Genomic DNA, 6069 nt, shown 5'->3' with positions numbered 1-6069 from the left:
CGGTCTGTTTGAGGGCAGGAGGTTGCCCCCGAGGATGGTGGTGGAGAAAGCTGTTCTTCATGTGGGAGAGGTCACCTCAGCTACTGCCGTATTTACTTCTGGGATGGCCAGGGACATCTAGGCACTCAATCTCCTGTTTTAGCGCCCACATTTGCCATTATTTCTTGGATGCCCCCATCCCCACCTGAAACAGTGCTCTGTAAAGGTGCGCTTGGAGCCATGAGCAGAGTGGTGGTGTCTGGAGAGTTTCCTTTCACATTCTATGAGATTCTGTGAGAGTTCAGGTTTGGCACTAGTTTTTCAGACCAGGTCCTTGATTACACAATCTCCTTCTAAGTAGGACCAGCAAACTTCAAAAATCTTGTTGGCATTACTTAATGTGTGCTTCTTCATACCATCTTGCATCACTGCAATGATTATTGCTGAAAGTTCATGATTTTAACGACTCATGCATAATTAGTATGTTCATCATTTTTACATGGGAGAATGGTGTCTTTCCAACAATGTATCCTTTTATCTGTTTGACAACTAACGCATATAGGGTATTTGAATGTAGGTGGTTCATGAATAGCTGTAGTGTCCATTTTACTCTGGGTACTTGCTGGGTACTCTGGGTTTCAGATGCTAATATGCTTTTCTTTTCATATTTAGGGACGTTACTTGTGCATTTGTTCTCTCAGCATTCTCAACAACAAATTCTAATTGAAATGGTACGGTGTTCACTTGACTCAAGTAACAAGGCTTTAGACATTTTTTCATGGGCTGATTATCTCACAAGATGTGTACTGAAACTTGGAAATTCAATGAAGTAGTTTGGAATTTGTGGCTCTATCCAAGTGTGATGGCCAACACCCTGAACAATTTCTTGATAAAAGAGCTTTAAAGTCCAACTGAAACAATGACGATAGCTCTGGTGGAAATGAGCTCCAAAAAAAATCTTATATCATGGATTAATCAAAATCAAAACCTAAAAGTTAGGCGTTTGGTAGTTCATATTCCAAGAATATAGATAAGCATTACTAATGGTGTTATAATGAGCCATTGGAGGGTGTCGATTCTACTTGGATTGAGGTTAAATAATGTAGACTTTAGATAACCGTTGTAGAAGAAATATCAACGAGGTAGATAGGAGTGGAGCTGTTATGGAGTAATCTGGCCACTGATGGCAACAAAGTTCTTCGTTACGATAGCAAGGTCCTACAGGAAATACAATCAAAGGCTACATTTACTCGGTGCCTGAATTAAAAGAGAGGCATTCATAGATTCGGCACCAAGTTGCAAAATTTCTCTATTTTTATCACTTCCATTCATAAAAAACGTTTTTTTTTCTGAACATAAAAAACAGCATGGGTTAAATCCGAGGCCTACCTCGTGCCTGGCATCCCAGAGCTTCTTGCCAGAGTTATGTTGGTACCTTGTGGCAGCATGGGCTATGCTCGATGTGTATTGCGGGCCTCCTCTGTGATACTCGAGGGAGACTTGGCTACTGTGATTGGATAGATTCAGAATAGTACCAGCAATGGTAGAGGGATCCACTCACTGCTTCGAAACATTCAGACTATGTTAAGTGGAGGCGTGGCCCTCTAGGTCAAGCAAATTTTTAGAGAGCTAAATGGGGCCGCGAACTGGGTGGCTTCCTATATAGTCAGTCACTCCGGAGGTACCTTGTGGGTTCGAGAGAGGGAACTGTCTAGAGCGCTCTGAGATTTGATTTTTTCCGACCATACTGTATATATTCGTACTACAACCGGATGCTTCATTGGCTTCAGTAAGAGAGAGAGAGAGAGAGAGAGAGAGAGAGAGAGAGAGAGAGAGAGAGAGAGTGTGTGTGTGTGTGTGTGTGTGTGTGTGTGTGTGGTGAATACCTTTTCCATCATCTGTAAAACTGTTCTGAAAGGATCACACTCAGGTAGGGAGTCTTAGGTTGCATCGCCTTGTTTAGTTTGTGACGTGTAGCAATTTCTTCCTTGTATGGACATCAGTACTGCTGCTGCACTAGTGCACCACATGCAGAACTTGTTTCACTATTTAAAGGATTCGCTGTTGTAGCTTCTGAGTCTCAAATTAGTAAATTTAGTAAAAGTTTCATGTTCAAATGCAAGATAAAACACAGGCAGTGAAGTAACCCAGGCTTACTAAAGGAAGAGAAAGGTAGAATAAGTGAGAAAAAAAGAGGAGAGCCATGAATATATAGTAATGTCCCAATAATTTAAATTTGCAGATGATGGGGGGCAAAATGAATCGTCCTACTTAGGGCAAGGGATCGTTCCATCTCGCTCGAGCAGACCACAACACCGACCAGATAGAAACACGATTCTGCTCAAAATCAGCCCGATCTCGGACTTCACCGAAGGCTCATTTGACCTCGGCCGAATTTCTCCACAGCCACGACCTGCAACAATCTCCTTTGATGCTTATAATGACGTCTTGGGCCCGAGCTCGGAACGCCCTGCTGTATCAACTACGAGCCAAAGAGCTCCTTCGATCGCAGGACTATGCGACGACGCACCCCGGCCGAGCTCGGGCCGCCCCTATATTCGCCGACGGACCCCGATCGAGCTTGGGGCGCCCTTATACTCGCTGATGTGCCCCGACCAAGCTCGGGGCGCCCTTATGTTCGCCGATGCGCCCCGACCGAGCTTGGGGCGGCCTTTATGTTCGACAACACACTCCGGCCATGTTTGGAGCACCCCATCCAACAACGCCCCCCAACCCTCGAGCTCGAGGTGCTCTACCGAGCAAACCTCGGAATCGAGGAAGGTAGGGCAATTTCAGCACCCGCCAAGCCGACCTCGCCGAATATATGACATGACCTCTTATCAAGCTTGGCCTCGCCCATGACCGTATCCACGTGTGTGCCCACACCCACTTACGTGGCCGTACATTATATTTTTACTGCGCCATGCTGCTCCAACTATACCCTATCACACCTATCAACGTTTTACCATTTACAGGAACGGCCCACGCCGTGCGCCCCAAGCAAGCACTAGCTGCGCGCCATCTGTCTAAAATCCATCTCTTCTATAATGTGGACGGGCTATACCTCAGCCTCCTAGGCATCTCTACAAGGACTATAAATAGCTTCATCAGGTAACTCTATGGGAACTTTTGGCTGGACCACTAAAAATCTACTCTAATTTTATCATTGGAAGGCGCTCACCGGAACCCCACCGGCGAGGCTTTGTGCAGGTCTACCGGCGCGTAGAGAGCAACGTCTCTTTTTCGTCCCGTCCGGCAGCTCTCCCAACTTCTCTGGCGTGGTCACCCTCAGGCCGAATTTGAACCACCACAGCCAACATTTACATTCAAATATCTATAATACATAAAGGTACGAGGTATCTTTGAGACTATGAACAACCACCAAATTCATCAGGGTTCACCAGAAAGATAAACTATAAACTAGAACAATGAGAAGTTTAAATCATGGACTTCGATGAATTGGAGCCTGTCCTCTGTAGACGATCCATGAGTTTGTACCCACTTGCAACTCCCATTTTAGACCAATTCCTTCCTGTATCATTGAATTGCTCAAAGGAACAATCAGAGAGCAAAACCAGTTGATGTATCTCCTCTTCCTTCAACCTGAATGTCTCCCAACATTTTGGAGCCTTCAATCACCTGAGCATGTCTCCAGTGTTGAAACCGAAGCCACTCAGAGCCGGCGAAGCAGTGAAAGCGCCACCTTCACCAAAAGGAGACCCATGGCTGAGCGGCATCGGCCGGTCCGGTATCGCCGGGACGTCGATGTCGCCTTCCAGCATCTTCAGTGCCTCCGAGATCGTCGGCCTGAGCGCCACCATCACATGGGCACACAATATCCCCACCAGCACAAACCTCTCCATGATCCCCTTCGGGTTACCTTCCCTCGCCAGCGCCGCTTCGAGCACCTCCTCCGCCCTCCCGGACTTGACCAGCGTCCACGCCCAGTCGGTGACGAGCACCAGGTTCGACTCCGCCGACGTATCCAGAGCATTCCTCCCACTCATGATCTCCAGCACCAGCACGCCAAAGCTATAGACATCACTCTTCTCTGTGAGCTGCCCATAGAGCGCATACTCTGGCGCGAGGTACCCATGAGTCCCGGCGACCCTGGTGGTGAGGTGGGACTGCCCCTCCCTGCTCTGCCTCGCGAGCCCGAAGTCCGCCACCCTCGCTCTCATCTCTCCATCCAGGAGGATATTGGTGGCCTTGATATCTCTATGGTAGATCGCCGGCTTCACTCCATAGTGGAGATAGGCCAGCCCTTTGGCCACATCCAGTATGATGTTCTTCCTCTGCGGCCAGCTTAAAGGTGGCTTCTGTCTTCCAGAATAGCCATTGCCATTCATAGAAGAGGAGGAGGTGAAGATGTGGTCGGCGAGACTCCCACTGGGCATGTAATCATAAACCAAATACCTTTGCTTCCCTTCCTCCACGTCGTCGTGGTCGTCGGTGATGCAGCAGCCTCGCAGAGGCACCAAATTCCGGTGCCGGAGGTGGCTGATGATCTCCACCTCGTTCCGGAACTCCTCGTCGCCGCCTTCCAAGTCCGGCTCCAGTACCCTCTTGATGGCCACCAAGCTCCCGTCCGCGAGCGTCCCCTTGTAGACGACCCCGAATCCACCGCGCCCGATGAGGTTCCTCTGAGAGAAGTAGCCTGTGGCTTTCTCCAATTCTTTGATATCGAACGAGATGGATCCGGTGTTGGGCCGGGGATGGGATCGGGAATTCGAGCTCCGCTCCTGGTTGTCTAAAGAAGAAAGGCTCCTCCTTTTCTTGGATCTGGAGCGCCGGAGATAGAACCCGACGGCGGAGAGGAGGAGAACGGGGGCGAGGGCGGCGGCTATGGGGGCGAAGATGGCGGCGGCGTGGGATTTGGAGCGAGATGGGGAAGAAGAGGAGGAGAGGGCGAGGCCAAAGATGCAGCCGGCGGCGCGGGCGTCCTCGGGGCCATACTGGTTGACGACGCCGGCGGCGTAGACGGTGGCGAGGAAGAAGCAGTTAGTGGCGTGGGAGGCGTTGCCGTCGAGGGCGGTCAGCTGGGAAGCGACGGCGAAGCCGGCGTTGAGGCAGGCGTAGCACTGGGTGGAGACGGAGAGGTCGGGGCGGCAAGCGGAGTCGAGGTCGGTGGAGGAGCCGAGCTTGGCGGTCCAGTTCTGGGCGGAGAGGATGCCGTCGCAGTAGTCGGGGGAGATGACGAGGCGCTCGGGGGAGGGGAAGCAGGTGGGGACGAGGTCGGAGGGGAGGGAGAACGCGGAGAGGTTGGAGCGGAAGTCGTCGAGGCAGGCAACGGCGGCGGTGTAGTTGGGGAGGCGGAAGAGGCCGGTGAGGCGGAGGCGCTCAGCGACGCCGATGCCGTAGAGGCTCAGCAGCGTCATGCAGCAGGCGGTCATGTTCGTGACCGGGGCGACGCAGGAGGAGGGGTTCCAGGGGAAGGTCCCGACGTAGTTCAGGTCCAGCGGGCACTCGTCTGCGGCCACCGCCGCCGGCGAGGCCAGCAGGAATCCTAAGAATACCAATCCCCACATCTTTCTCTCTCTATCTCTAATCAAAATCCAGGAAGGATATATCTAGGGAGTTGGCTATTGTTGAGATGGGAGGAGGGGGGTTTGGGGGTGGAATGGGGGAAGAAGGGCGCGCAGGTCAGAGGGGGCGGCCGGGTGTGGGTGGCTGGGGTGCATTCGTTTGGTTTCGTGGTTGGAATCTATGATGTTATGATAAGGAATTTGGAGGGGGAGATGGAGGCATGGAGCCGCCAGGGTGGACGTGCCCCCCGAGAAAATAAAGAAATGGCAAATGGATGGGCGCAAGGCCGTCACCTCACGACAACGGGGGATATCTAAAGTTTTGAGAAAAGTCATTTGCTTCAGTATTTTAGAAAATAGTAATATCTTAGTAAAAACTCGTATTATATTACTTGAAGGATCTAATTGTATGGATAACGACGAGCCAGAAGCGAGGATGGAGTGAACCACGGAGCAAGGAGATGTACCACGTGGGTGATGTGTTGTGATGCCAGGCTTGCGTCCTCCAGCGGGTAAGTCTTCCGAGCTCGTCCTTCAGTGGGTTGGAAAAAGCCGACAAATTTAT

General features: G+C 51.0%; 1 pseudogene across 1 annotated transcript; it reads right to left on the bottom strand.

Moving 5' to 3' along the window:
- Nucleotides 1–3340: 3340 nt before the first annotated feature.
- LOC148714505 (putative receptor-like protein kinase At1g11050 pseudogene) lies at nucleotides 3341–5802 on the bottom strand (annotated as a pseudogene). The gene has a single exon (XR_015974975.2). The product of XR_015974975.2 is annotated as a putative receptor-like protein kinase At1g11050 pseudogene (transcript).
- Nucleotides 5803–6069: the final 267 nt, after the last annotated feature.

Source organism: Phoenix dactylifera, chromosome 2, assembly GCF_051530095.1.
Source record: "Phoenix dactylifera cultivar Ajwa chromosome 2, Ajwa_hap1_PhDact_Kaust_v1.1, whole genome shotgun sequence".
In the NCBI taxonomy this organism is placed as follows: Eukaryota; Viridiplantae; Streptophyta; class Magnoliopsida; order Arecales; family Arecaceae; genus Phoenix; species Phoenix dactylifera.
Note: the sequence above shows the minus strand (reverse complement) of the source record. Positions and strands in the feature narration are given on the sequence as shown.